Consider the following 14,983-nt stretch of genomic DNA (forward strand, 5'->3'; position numbering starts at 1 on the left):
AAGTAGCTCGCACGCTGCATGGGGCCGGTAAAAGCACGGGACCGAGCCTCAGCTCCTTTCTCTTGCACGCCTTGCAAGCCACGAATGGCCGCCGCCGACACCCAAGAAGAGCAGCGAGACGAAGACCAAGGCGATGATTGAGCGGAGGTGCGTGAGGCGCCGTCCTCAGTGCGTCGCAGCAGCAGGGCTCTTGCTCGCGGCAGCTGGCCGTCCACGAGCCGTCACAGGAGCACGCTGAGCGCTGCGGTGGCCGAACAGCGGGGTGGGGCCCCGGGCCCCCCGTTTTGTTCCCCCCGGGCAACCCAGCACCACGAGTTCTGCTTCACCGGCGTCCCTGTCCGTGGCGCCTGTCCTCAAGCCGCACCTCCCCACTTTGGGCAGCCACAGCAAACAGCCCCGGGCTCCGTGGCCCCCAGCAGCGGTAGGAAAGCCACGAGTTCTGACCCGAGTCGGCGTCCCACGGCCACCACTTTGGTCACCCAGGTCCCCCGCTTCGCCCCCGCGGGCACCAGCTCGCTCCAAGGAGGGCTGCCGGCCTTGCGCCGGGGTGGCAGCACCAGCGCCGCGTGTCGTTCTCGTCCACCACCAGCAGCCGGACGCTGACGGTGCTGCTCAGGGAGGGACCCCGCGTCTGCCGCGCTCACCACCACCTCCAGCTGCCTCAGCTGCTCGTAGTCCAGCGGACGCAGCACGAACACGTCTCCGTTCTCGGAGTTGACGGACACGCACGACCGGCTTCTCGCTCCGGGGGCAGGGCTGCCACCAGCGATACTCACCTTTGGCGTTGGGCCCCGCTCCGCACATCCGTCGCCTTTCACGGCCCCGACGAGCAGCGCAGGGACGGTTGTTCTCGTGCACTGTACATGGTGCTAGAGGTCTGGGTTGAACACGGCTTTGCGTTGTCGGTCACGTCGGAGACGTCCCACGGTGAAGGTGTAGTGTAGGTGGGTAGAGAGAGGAGAGCCTGCATCTGCCTGCCGTGACAACCACGCTGTGCTGGGCTTTCCTCCGTCTGAGTGCTGAACTGGTCACCAGCTCATAGTAGTTCTTAAAGGCTGCGCTTGAGGGAGAAGACGAGCTCTTCTTCAAGGCACATTAATCTCACCATTGCACGCCGAATCCGGATCCACGTGACGTCTAAAGTAGGCAACCACTAGTTCCAGGGCCGTTTCTCAGGGATGACTAGCTCTAATGAATCGACCACGATCTCTGGTGACAGTTGTCATTCACATCCATCACTTTCCCACCAATACTTTACACAGGTGCTGGAGTCCCACCATCTTTACTGCTCTCACGCTGAAGCTCATCGTTCTGTGCAACTTTCAAATCAAAGCTTCGTGATTACGAATTTCACACTACTGGGCTCAATCATGAATGATGTTGGCTTCTGCCACAGCTTGCTAACTGGTAAAAATGTCCCATTCAGTCCACTGCATCTGCGTCGCTTGCCACCACTCTGAGAGCCACAGACCCGTCAGGGGTATTTTCCAAGAACGTGCAACAATGTAATTCTTCTTGCGTCAAAAGTGGGAGCATTGTTCATTTTGCATTTCCAGGAACTATGATGTGGATTGGGTGGAAACTGCTTCTCCGTGGAGAAACCCCCATCTTGTCGGCAATGAGAGTTAAAATCCATCTCTGCATTCCTCCCTGTGCAAGAGGTTGTTGCAAAACCAGTTCAAGAACATTATCACTTCCACTTGTGAGCGTGGAAGGCGACACTTGAAGTACTCATTCTCAGGATCAATTGCTGTAAGCCTGGATGTCATTGCTGCCTATGTCAGTGTGAGGGCCTCATCCAAAGGAAAACGGGAGCCGGGGCGCTAGTTTCAGGGATCTTAAAGGTTCCACTCTCCACGGTGAAGGTGTGTGTGGTGGTGAGAGAAGGAGAGCCTGCATCTGCTGCCGTGACAACCACGATGTGCTGGGCTGTTTCCTCCCGGTCCAGTGTGCTGACGGTCACCAGCTCATAGTAGTTCTTAAAGGCTGGCCTGAGGGAAAAGGAAGGTTCTTCTTCAAGGGCACAGCTGATTTCCCCATTCACACCAGAATCCTGATCCCTGACATCAAAGAGGGCAACCACTGTCCCAGGCACTGTGTTCTCAGGGACTGGACTGTTGAAGGAACTGACCACGATCTCTGGTGCATTGTCGTTCACATCCATCACCTCCACTACCACATTGCACATTGTTGAGAGACCCCCACCATCAGTTGCCTGCACTGTGAGCTTATGTTTCTTTGCAGCCTCGAAATCTAACGGCTTTGCTATTTCAATTTCACCTGTACTGGAGTTAATCGTGAACAGTGAATGGCTATGTCCAGCTGATTGGCTGAACTGGTATGAGATATCTCCATTAACACCCTCATCTGCATCGTTGGCCACCACTCTGAGAACCACCGTACCCACGTGAGCATTTTCCAAAACTCGACCAATGTAAACCTTCTGTGTGAATATGGGAATATTGTCATTTGCATCCAGAATAACAATGTGGATATGGGTAGAACCAGTCCGGGGTGGAGAGCCCCCATCCAAGGCAACGAGACTGAAATCCAACTCAGACTGCTCCTCTCTGTCCAGAGGTTGTTGCAGAACCAGTTCTATAAACTTCTCGTTCTCATTCGGAATGACGACCGTGAAGAACTCATTTTCAGGTACGATGTTGTAAGCCTGGATGTCATTGCTGCCAATGTCCAGATCCTGAGCAGCACCCACAGGAAAACGGTAGCCCGGGTCGCTAGTTTCAGGGATCTTAAATGTCACTCTTTCGTCCGTGAAGACCGGCGAGTGGTCATTGATGTCCTCCACAGACACGTCATGGGGAAGAATGCGCAGCGTTGGGTCGGAGAGCAGGCAGGCTTCGAAGGCGACGTGCAGCGGTGGCGGGAGCGGTGCCGCACCATGTTCCTCTCGCCCGGGTCGAGGCCTCGTCTCGGCCACAACGGCCAGCGCGGCGCGCTGCCGCGCTCCACCAAGGCTAAAGTGCTGCTCGGCCGGCGGCGAAGGGCGATGGCGCGCCCGGCGAGCCGAGAGCTGCGCGGGGTCAAGCCCCGCGTCCGCCGTCCACGGTCATCGGCTACACACGAGAGCTCGCTTCTTCCAGTCGCTCTGGGCCGTAGAGAGTAGCCGGATGGGGCTCGTCGCATCTGCGAGCAGAAACGCGGGCCACGAGATAGGGGAGTCCCAGCAAACCTCCACAGACAACAGCACTGCTTGCAGCCGTCCATGGCGAGGGCGGCGGACATCGCCTCCCGGCCGGCCGGGAAGCGCGCGTCCTCCGCGGGAAACGCGGACCGTGCTGCAGCGCGGCGGGGTCGGGCTGAGCGTCTCCCTGCCTTCCTCCCTCTGCTCCTCTGCTGCCGAGGTGGGCGGGACGGATTCCCGGAGCGGGGCCGCTCCTGGCTCGGCGGGCGGCTCACTCCGGAGCTCAGAGCACGGACAACAGCTCCCCCGCCGCTCTCCTGCGCCGTTCTCCGCCGCCGTCTCCGGCTGCGCTGCTCTACGTTTGCGCTGGGTTCGGCCTCTCCCCGCACCGCAGCGCTCTGGCGCCGCCTTGTCCCAGGAGCACCACCTCTGCGGCCGCGCAGGCGGGAACTGCTCCGGGAACGGGACGCGTCTCGCGTGCCCGCTGCTTCTTCGCCACTCGCAACCGGACAGCACTGCGCTCACTCCCCCGCTGCCGTCCCGCTCCCACGCCGCCGGCCGGCCACGGGCAGCCGGCCCACTAGCGAGCGCCGCAGACGCTCCTGCCGGGACGGAGATTCGGACAACGCACCGAAGCTGCAGCTCCCGGCACCTCCCCACCCCGAGAACTGCCAGCCCGACCCACCCACATCCACGCACCCTTTAAAATGAGCCACAAACTCAACCACAGCCACCTTAGGAAGCACAGGTGCAAGGACTGAAGAATCAGTAATTACTCTCAATTCTTCCTTTGTTCATGGCACTAAATAAAAAAAGCTCCCACCTGTTTGCAAGTCTGTCCATCTTTTCCAGATCTTTCCCGAAAAAAAACCAGTCCATTCTACAAAGATTGTCAGAACAGCACCCTCCATTTTATTATAGCAATGGCACTCCAAGGCCCTTTCTGTATCATTTCGACAGACAGTGTGAACCGGGGGGTTGACAACAATACAGTTCATATCAGCAACATCAAACTGTCACAGCACATTCTGAATACCTCGTGCCAAATCATCTTCTCTCCAACATTCCCATACTCTCTGTGGGGTGGCAGCACACACTAAGGAATAGATATGCCAAATGCTGAGCTCTGAACAGCAGAGCATACAGAGCTGTTATTGGAACTTTGATTAAGGTATCTGAACACAGATGTCAGGCCAAATATTGAAAAAAAAATCGTGAATTTCTGTCTACATCTCCCTTTCCTGTTGATATAAATATATTTTCAGATACTTTCCTAAAGGAATGTCTAGAGATGCAAGGAGATTTTCAGCTCAAAAGTCTGCATATGTGACTTTACCAAACTGTCATAGAAACCCACACAGGAATAAACGAGGCCCAATGATCACTAAGCAAAAGGGAGAAGAACTGGCCTGGACACTGTAGAAAGAACCCCAGTATAGAAGCATTTCAGAAACAGATTTAACAGATCAGAAACATATCATTTACCTGGCATGCATGAAACTTGCATCATGATGTTGCTTTGGCTTGAAGGGAGCAGAGTTAACACACAGCATTCTTGTGAAATGGGTTGTCAGTTAAAAATGCAGAACTGATCCAAGGGAAATGGAGTTAACTATAAAAGCACAGAGCCCAGTCTAAACAAGCCATGACATTGCTCGAAGTGCAGTCGCAGTGCCACTTACAACCCATTAAACGAGAGTGGCAAGGTGCGGGAGCGTTCCCCGGCCCCCCAACAAATCTTTCCTCCCGATCCGTCGAGGCTCGGCCACAACCAGCGGCCGCTGCCGCGCTCCAAGGCAAAGTGCTGCCGCGCGGCCGGCGAGGCGATGCGCGCCCGCGAGCCGAGAGCTGCGCCGGGGTCAGCCCCGCGTCCGCCGCCACGTCGGCCACCACCGAGCCGCTCTCGCTCTCCTCGGCCACGGAGTAGCGGATGGGCTCGCAGCGAACGCGCGGCACGCCCAGCAAAGCCCACAGACACAGCACTTGCCTTGCAGCCGCCATGGCGGGGCGGCGGACACCCTCCGGCCGGCCGGGAAGCGCGCTCCTCCGCGGGAACCGCACCAGGTTGCAGCGCGGCGGGTCGGCTGGCGTCCCTCCTGCTTGCTTCCCTCGCTGCCTCTCGCCGACTGCGGACGAGCCCGGAGCGGGGCCGCCCTGGCTCGGCGGCGGCTCACCCGGAGCTCAGAGCACGGACAACAGCTCCCCGCCGCTCTCTGCCGCCGTTCTCCGCCGCCTCCTCCCGGCTGCGCTGCTCTACGTTGCGCTGGGTTCGGCCTCTCCCCGCCCGCAGCCGCTCTGCGCCGCCTTGTCCAGGAGCACCACCCTGCGGCCCGCGCGCGGACTGCTCCGGGAACGGGACGCGCTCCTGCCCGCTGCTTCTTCGCCACTCGCACCCGGGACACACGCGCTCACTCCCCGCTGCCGCCCGCTCCCACGCGCCGCCGCCACGGGCAGCGCCCACAGCGAGCGCCCACGGCTCGAAGGAGAGCCTGCATCTGCTGCTGTGACAACCACGATGTGTTGGGCTGTTTCCTCCCGATCCAGCGTGCCCACAGTCACCAGTTCATAGTAGTTCTTAAAGGCTGGCTTGAGGGAGAAGAACGGCTCTTCTTCAAGTGCACAGCTGACCTCCCCATTGACACCAGAATCCTGATCTCTGACTGCAAATACAGAGACAACTGTCCCGGGTGCTGTGTTCTCTGGGATAGGACTATAAAAAGAGTTAATTACTACATCTGGTGCATTGTCATTCACGTCTACCACCTCCACCACTACCTTACACAGGGCTGAAAGGCCACCACCATCCATTGCCTTCACACTGAACTCATATTTCTGTGTTGTCTCAAAATCCAGAGATTTCAGGACTCGAATTTCTCCACTCTTTGGGTCAACAGCGAACTCTGAATATTTAGCCACAGCTTGGCTGAAGTCATATGTAATATCACCATTCATTCCAACATCTGCATCATTAGCTACGACTCTTACAATGACAGAACCCTCTGGTGTATTTTCCAAAACTCGACCAATGTAAACCTTATGTGTGAAGACGGGAGCATTGTCATTCACATCCAGAACAACGATGTGGATTTGGGTGGTTCCACTCCTTGGTGGAGAGCCCCCATCTGTGGCAACGAGAGTGAAATCCAACTCTGGCTGCTCTTCTCTGTCCAGAGGCTTTTGCAAAATAAGATCAACGTGCATTTCACTCTCACTTTGAGTCTGATAAGACACAGTGAAGAACTCGTTCTCGGGAACGATACTGTAAGCCTGGACGTCGTTGCTGCCTATGTCCAGGTCCTGAGCAGCTTCCAAAGGAAAACGGGAACCTGGGTCGCTGGTTTCAGGGATCTTAAATGTCACTCTTTCGTCCGGGAAGACCGGCGAGTGGTCATTGATGTCCTCCACAGACACCTCGATGGGAAAGAACTGCAGCGGGTCGGAGAGCAGCAGCTCGAAAGGCGATAGTGCAGGTGCGGGAGCGTCCGCACATCTCCTCCGGTCGAGCCGCTCGGCCACAACCAGGCGGCCGCTGCCGCGCTCCAAGGCAAAGTGCTGCCGGCCGGCCGGCGAGGCGATGCGCGCCCGGCGAGCCGAGAGCTGCGCCGGGGTCAGCCCGCGTCCGCCGCCACGTCGGCCACCACCGAGCCGCTCTCGCTCTCCTCGGCCACGGGTAGCGGATGGGCTCGCAGCGAACGCGCGGCACGCCCAGCAAAGCCCCAGACACAGCACTTGCCTGCAGCCGCCATGGCGGGGCGGCGGACACCCTCCGGCCGGCCGGGAAGCGCGCTCCTCCGCGGGAATCGGCACCAGGTTGCAGCGCGGCGGGTCGGCTGGCGTCCTCCCTGCCTTGCTTCCCTCGCTGCCTCTCGCCGAGTGCGGACGGAGCCCGGAGCGGGGCCGCCCTGGCTCGGCGGCGGCTCACCGGAGCTCAGAGCACGGACAACAGCTCCCCGCCGCTCTCTGCCGCCGTTCTCCGCCGCCTCCTCCCGGCTGCGCTGCTCTACGTTGCGCTGGGTTCGCCTCTCCCCCGCCCGCAGCCGCTCTGCGCCGCCTTGTCCAGGAGCACCACCCTGCGGCCCGCGGCGGGACTGCTCCGGGAACGGGACGCGCTCCTGCCCGCTGCTTCTTCGCCACTCGCACCCGGGACACACGCGCTCACTCCCCGCTGCCGCCCGCTCCCACGCGCCGCCGCCACGGCAGCGCCCACAGCGAGCGCCCACGCTCCTGCCGGGACGGAGATTCGGACAACGCACCGAAGCTGCAGCTCCCGGCTCCTCCCCGCCTGTTGGCAGCAACGAGAGCCGCCAGCCCGACCCACCCAAATCCACGCACCCTTTAAAATGAGCCCCAAACTCATCCAAACCCACCGTAGGAAGCACAGGGGTAAGATCTGAAGGATCAGTAATTACTCTCAATATTTCCTCTGTTGAAGACACTGAATAAAATAATCCAAGTGTTTAGAAAACTGTCCATCTTCTGCAGATCTTTCCCGAAAAAATCAAGTCCATTCTACAAAGATTGTCAGAACAGCACCCTCCATTTTATTACAGCAATGGCACTCAAAGGTCCTATCCATATCATTTCGACAGACAGTGTGAAGCTGGGGGTTCACAACAATACGGTTCATATCAGCAATATCAAACTGTCACAGCACATTCTGAATACCTTGTGCCAATCATCTTCTCTCCAACATCCCCGTATTCTCTGTGGGGTGACAGCACACACTAAGGGATAGATATGCCACACAAAGTGCTCTGAACAGCAGAGCATACAGAGCTGTTATTCAAGTTTTGATTAAGGAATTTGAGCACAGGTTTCAAGCTATATAAAACAAAACAAACAAACAAAAATCGTGACTTTCTGTCTACATCTCCCTTTCCTGAAGATTTTATTATATTTTCAGAAACTTTCAAAATGGAATGTCGAAAGATGCAAGCACATTTTCAGCTCAAAAGTCTGCATACGTGACTTTACCAGACTGTCATAGAACCCCACACAGGGATAAGCATGGCCCAATGATCACTCAGCAAAAGAGAGAATAACTGGCCTGGACACCATAGAAAGAACCCCATTATATAAGAATTACAGTATCAGAATTAAAAGATCAGAAAAATATATTACCTGACATGCATGAAACTGGCATCATGATGTTGCTTTGGCTTGAAGGGAGCAGAGGGAACACACAGCATACATGGTGAAATGGGATGTAAGTTAAAAATGCAGATCTGATCCCGGGAAATAGAGTAACTATCAAAGCATAGAATCTTGTCTGAACAAGCCATGAATCTCCTGGAACTGCAGACCCTGTGCCAATCACAACCCATTAAACTGTCCCACAGACTGAATCCCGGGACTCTCGAAATCAGCATCTCCCATAATCATAGGGGCAGGAGGGAAATCGTCAGCGTGGTTGCCAGCCACCCCCGTGCTGCTGTGCTGCGCTGGCAGGCTGGCAGGACGGGCTTGAGGCAACTTGAACTCGCTGTTGCCCGAGCCCTGGTAGAGCTGACCTCGTAGCAATAGCGTGGGCAGGGTCCGGCAGCGGCCCCGTCGGCCAAGTAGCTCGCGACGCTGCTGGGGCCGTAAAGCACGGCCGAGCTCAGCTCCTTTCTCTTGCACGCCTTGCAAGCCACGAAGGCCGCCGCCGACACCAAGAAGAGCAGCGAGACGAAGACCAAGGCGATGATGAGCGAGGTGGTGAGGGCGCCGTCCTCGTCGTCGGCAGCAGCAGGGCTCTGCTGCGGCAGCTGAGCGTCCCACGAGCCGTGCACAGGAGCACGCTGAGCGCTGCGGTGGCCGACAGCGTGGCCGCCCGTTTGTCCCGCACCAGCACCACGAGCTTCTGCTTCACGCGTCCCTGTCCGTCGGCGCCTCCTCAGCCGCACTCCCCGCTTGGGCAGCCACAGCAAACAGCCCCGGCTCCGTGCCCTCAGCAGCTGGTAGGAAAGCACGAGTTCTGACCCGAGTCGGCGTCCACGGCCACCACTTTGTCACCAGGTCCCCCGCTTCGGCCCCCGCGGGCACCAGCTCGCTCCAAGGAGGGCTGCCGTCCTGCGCCCGGGGTGCAGCACCAGCGGCGCGTGTCGTTCTCGTCCACCACCAGCAGCCGGACGCTGACGGTGCTGCTCAGGGAGGGACCCGCGTCTGCGCGCTCACCACCCACTCCAGCTGCCTCAGCTGCTCGTAGTTCCACGGACGCAAGCACGAACACGTCTCCGTTCTCGGAGTTGACGGACACGCACGAGCACGGCTCTCGCTCCGGGGGACGGGCTGCCACCAGCGAATAGCTCACCTTGGCGTTGGCTCCCGCGTCCGCATCCGTCGCCTTCACGGCCCCGACGAGCAGCGCGGGGACGTTGTTCTCGTGCACGTACATGGTGTACGAGGTCTGGTTGAACACGGGTGCGTTGTCATTCACGTCGGAGACGTCCACGGTGAAGGTGTGTGTGGTGGTGAGAGAAGGAGAGCCTGCATCTGCTGCCGTGACAACCACGATGTGCTGGGCTCTCTCCTCACGGTCTAGTGAGCTGACGGTCACCAGCTCATAGTAGTTCTTAAAGGCTGGCTTGAGGGAGAATGAGAGCTGTTCTTCAAGGGCACATTTAATCTCCCCATTCACGCCGGAATCCTGATCCCTGACTGTAAATAGTGCAACTACAGTTCCAGGTGCCGCATTTTCAGGAACTGAGCTACTAAATGAACTGACCACGATCTCTGGTGCATTGTCATTCACATCCATCACTTCCACCAATACTTTACACAGTGCTGAGAGTCCCCCACCATCCACTGCTCTCACGCTGAGCTCATGTTTCTGTGCAACTTCAAAATCCAAAGGCTTCGTGATACGAATTTCACCACTACTGGGCTCAATCATGAATGATGTATGGCTCTGACCCACAGCTTGGCTAAACTGGTAAGAAATGTCCCCATTCAGTCCCTCATCTGCGTCGCTTGCCACCACTCTGAGAGCCACAGAACCCTCAGGGGTATTTTCCAAAACGTGCACAATGTAATTCTTCTGCGTAAAGATGGGAGCATTGTCATTTGCATCCAGAACTATGATGTGGATTTGGGTGGAACTGCTTCTCCGTGGAGAACCCCCATCTGTGGCAATGAGATTAAAATCCATCTCTGGCATCTCCTCCCTGTCCAGAGGTTGTTGCAAAACCAGTTCAAGAACATTATCACTTCCACTGTGAGCGTGGAAGGCGACACTGAAGTACTCATTCTCAGGATCAATGCTGTAAGCCTGGATGTCATTGCTGCCTATGTCCAGGTCCTGAGCAGCCTCCACAGGAAAACGGGAGCCCGGGTCGCTAGTTTCAAGGATCTTAAAGGTCACTCGTTCGTCCGGGAAGACCGGCGAGTGGTCATTGATGTCCTCCACAGACACCTCGATGGGAAAGAACTGCAGCGGGTCGGAGAGCAGCAGCTCGAAGGCGAGCGTGCAGGTGCGGGAGCGTCCGCACATCTCCTCCCGATCGAGCGCTCGGCACAACCAGGCGGCCGCTGCCGCGCTCCAAGGCAAAGTGCTGCCGGGCCGGCCGGCGAGGCATCGCGCCCGGCGAGCCGAGAGCTGCGCCGGGGGCAAGCCCGTCGCTCCGCCGCCACGTCGGCCACCACCGAGCCGCTCTCGCTCTCCTCGCCACGGAGTACGCGGATGGGCCGCAGCGACCGCGCGCACGCCCAGCCAAAGCCCACAGACACAGCACTGTGCTGCAGCGCTCATGGCGGGCGGCGGACACCCTCCGGCGCCGGAAGCGCGCTCCTCCGCGGAATCGGCACCAGGTTGCCAGCGGCGCGCGCGGGGAGGAAGGGCGAGCGGCCTCCCTACCTGCCTCTTCCCTCTCTGCCTCCGCCGATGCGACGGAGCCCGAGCGGCCGCTTCTGGCTCGGCGGCGGCTCACCGTGGAGCTCAGAGCACGGACAACAGCTCCCGCGCCGCTCTCTGCCGCCGTTCGTCCGCGCCTCCTCCCGGCCTGGCTGCTCTACGTTGCGCTCGGGTTCGCCTCTCCCCGCCTCGTCAGCCCGCCTGCGCCGCCTTGTCCAGGGCAGCCACCCTGCGGCCCGCGCGGGACTGCTCGCGGGAACGGTGACGCGCTCCTGCCCGCTGCTTCGTTCCGCCCACTCGCACCCGGGACCCACCGGCTCACTCCCCGCTGCCGCCCGCTCTCCACGCGCCGCCCCAGGGCAGCGCCCCAGCGAGCGCCCACGCTCCTGCCGGGACGCGAGGATTCGACAACGCACCCGAAGCTGCCAGCTCCGGACTCCCCACCCCGAGAACTGCCAGCCCGACCCACCCCATCCACGCACCCTTAAAATGAGCCCCAAAACCTCAACGCACACGCGCCTGCAGAAGCACGTGGAAGAAGGAATGAAGGTGTGTTTTATTGCTCTCCGTAACTTTCTCTGTTTTGAAAGCATGGAATAAAAAACCTCCCAATCGTTCTGAGAGGCTGTCCACCTTCTGCAGATCTTTCCCGGATAAACAACCAAACCATTTCTACCATCAGTTTGTCAGAACAGCACTTGCATCAGTTTTTATTAACAGCAATGGCGCTCCAAGCCCGTTCCGTATCATTTCAACATACAGTTGTGAACAGGGTTCACCAAAATACAGTTCATATCACAACCATCATAATTCTGACAGCACATTCTGAATGACCTTTGTAACAATCATGCTCTCCAACATTCCGTATTCTCTGTGGGTGGCAGAACGCACTAAAGGAATAGATAATCCCAAACACTTGAGCTCTGAACAGCAGAGCAATACAGAGCTGTTATTGAGTTTTGATAAAAGGAATTTGAGCAAAAAGGGAGAAGAACTGGCCTGGACTACGGTGAATAAAATACCCCAGTATGAAGCCATTTCAGAAACAGACTTAACAGATCAGAACATACCATTTAACCTGGCATGCATGAAACTTGCATCGAAGGACGTCTGGCTTGAAAGGAACAGAGGAACACACAGCATTTCTGTGAAAGATGATGTCAGTCAAAAACGACAGATCTGATCCGGGGAAAATGGAGTTACTATAAAAGCACAGAGCCCCAGTTCTAAACAGCCATGAATTGTGTGCCCCGGTGGCGCAGTGGTTACGGACGCCGTCTTGCGATCACAGGGCGTGGGGTTCGAATTCCCCCTGTGGCGCACCTTGGTAGAAGTGCCGTTCTGCAGCACAGAGGGCTCGAATCCGGGGTTGGCACCTCGATGATCTCTAAGCGTTCCATTACCCAACCCGCATGAGACTGTGATACCGTGAATACTATGATGAATGCGCTCGAAGTGCAAGTCCTGTGTGCCACTGTACAACCATTAAATTGTCCCCAACAGACTGAATCCCGGGGGCTGTCGAATCACATCCCCCATAATCATAGGGGCATGAGGAATCCGTCAGCGTGTTGCCGCCACCCCGTGCTGCTGTGCTGCGCTGGCACAGGCTGGGCAGGACGGGCTTGAGGAACTTGGAACTCGCTGTTGCCCGAGCCCGTGGTGAGGCTGACCTCGTAGCAATAGGCGTGGGGCAGGGTCCCGGCAGCGGCCCCGTCGGCCAAGTAGCTCTGCACGCTGCTGGGCCGTAAAAGCACGGCCCGGAGCTCAGCTCCTTTCTCTTGCACGCCCTTGCAAGCCACGAAGGCCGCCGCCGACACCAGAAGAAGCAGCGAGACGAAAGACCAAGGCGATGCTGAGCGAGTGGTGAGGGCGCCGTCCTCGTCGGCGGCAGCAGCAGGGCTCTGGCTGCGGCAGGCCTGAGCGTCTCACGAGCCGTGCACCAGGACACGCTGAGCGCTGGCGGTGGCCGACAGGGTGCCGCCCGTTGTCCGCACCAGCACCACGAGCTTTCTGCTCACGGCGTCCCCTGTCCGTCGGCGGCTCCTCGCCGCACCTCCCCGCTTTGGGCAGCCACAGCAAACAGCCCCCGGCTCCGTGGCTCCAGCAGCTGGTAGAAAGCCAACGAGTTCTGACGCCGAGTCGCCGTCCACGGCCACCACTTTGGTCCCCGAGGTCCCCGCTTCGGCCCCGCGGCACCAGTCGCTCCAAGGAGGGCTGCCGGTCCTTGTTTTATCTGTTCGGCCCCGGGGTGGCAAGCAACGCAGCGCGGCGTTGTCGTTCTCGTCCCGCACCAGCACCCGGTACGCTGACGTGCTGCTCAGGGGAGGGGACCCCGGGCGTCTGCCGCGCTCACACACCTCCAGCTCCTCAGCTGCTCGTAGGTCCAGCGGACGCCACACGAACACGTTCCGTTCTCAGGAGTTGAAAACGACACGCCGAGCACGGCTCTCGTCCGGGGGTACGGCTGCCACCAGCGAATAGCTCACCTTGGCGTGGCTCCCGCGTCCGCATCCCGTCGCTTTGACGGCCCCGACGAGCAGCCGCGGGACGTTGTCTCGCGCACTACATGGTGTACGAGGTCTGGTTGACCGACGGGTAAGGCGGACTTCGTCGTTCACGTCGAGACCGTCCACTGGTGAAGGTTGGGTGGTGGTGAGAGAAGGAGAAGCCTGCATCTGCTGCCGTGACAACCACGATGTGCTGGCTGTTTTTCCTCACGGTCCATATGCGCTGACTGGCACCAGCTCCATAGTAATTCTGAAAGCTTTGTTCGAGGGAGAAGGAGAGCTGTTCTTCAAGGGCCACATGTAAATCTCTCCCTCACGCCCGGAATCCTGATCTCTGACAGCAAAACAGGGTTACAACTGTCCCAGGAGCTACATTCCTCAAGGAGTGGGCTGTGTTTGAAGGAACTGGGACCACGCATTCTCTGGTGTCATTTCATTCACATCTAATCACCTCCACTATAACATTGCCACATGGATGAGAGACCCCACCGTCAATTGCCTCACCGTGAACTCATGTTTTTTTGTGGTCTCAAAGTCCAAAGGCTTTTCAATTATCATTTCACCCGTTCGGAATTAACTGTAAACAGTGAATGTTCAGCTGAATTGGCTGAACTGATATGAGATTCTCCGTTAACACCTCATCTGCATCGTTTGGCCACCACTGTTGAGAACTGACAAGAGCCCTTCTGGAGCATTTTCGAAAACATGCCCACTGTAGTACTTTCTGTGTGAAGACTGGAGCATTGTTCGATTTGCATCCCAGAACAACAATGTGGATTTGTGTAGAATCCAGTTCTGGTGGAGAACCCCCATCTATGCAATAAATTTAAATCCATCTCTGGCGCTTCTCCTGTCCCAGAGACTTTTCCAAAACCAATTCTATAATTAGCAGTCTACTCTGAATGAAGACTCTGAAATACCTCGTTTTCTTAGGAATTGATGCTGTAGAGCCTGAATGTCATTACTGCAATGTCCATGGTCCTGGGGGAGCAGCCTCCACCGGGAAATTAGCCAGGTTCACTATTTTCCAAAATCTTTAAGGTTTTTCACTCCGTTCTCCGGGAATACGTGCGAGTTGATCATTGATTGTCCCTCCACAAAGAACACCTCGATGGAAAGAACGCAGCGGTCGGAGAGCAGCAGCTCGAAGGCGAGCGTGCAGTGGCGGAGCGTCCCGCACATCTCCTGCCGATCGCGCCGTCCGTGCCCCACAACCAGGCGGCCGCTGCGCGCTCCAAGCAAGTGCTGCCGCCGGCCGGCGAGGCGATGCGCGCCCGGCGAGCCGAGAGCTGCGCGGGTGTCAGCCCCGCGTCCTGCCGCCACGTCGGCCACTCACGAGCGCTCTCGCTTTCTCCTCCGCCAGGAGTAGCGGATGGGCTCGCAGCGAAGCGCGGCACGCCCAGCCAAGCCCAAAGACACAGCACTGCCTTGCAGCCGCCATGGCGGGGCGGCGCGACCCCTCCGGCCGGCCGGGAACGCCTCCTCCGCGGGAAAATCTGA

At 58.0% G+C, this 14,983-nt stretch overlaps 3 pseudogenes; all 3 read right to left on the reverse strand.

The window, feature by feature from the left end:
- The window catches only part of LOC107320278, an 18,686-nt pseudogene extending 10,416 nt beyond the window's left edge, over positions 1–8,270 (reverse strand).
- On the reverse strand, positions 7,661–12,373 carry LOC107320277 (annotated as a pseudogene).
- A 35-nt stretch (positions 12,374–12,408) lies between these two features.
- Positions 12,409–13,819, reverse strand: LOC107320275 (annotated as a pseudogene).
- Between the last annotated feature and the right edge of the window lie 1,164 nt (positions 13,820–14,983).

Source organism: Coturnix japonica, chromosome 13 (assembly GCF_001577835.2).
Source record: "Coturnix japonica isolate 7356 chromosome 13, Coturnix japonica 2.1, whole genome shotgun sequence".
Lineage (NCBI taxonomy): Eukaryota > Metazoa > Chordata > Aves > Galliformes > Phasianidae > Coturnix > Coturnix japonica.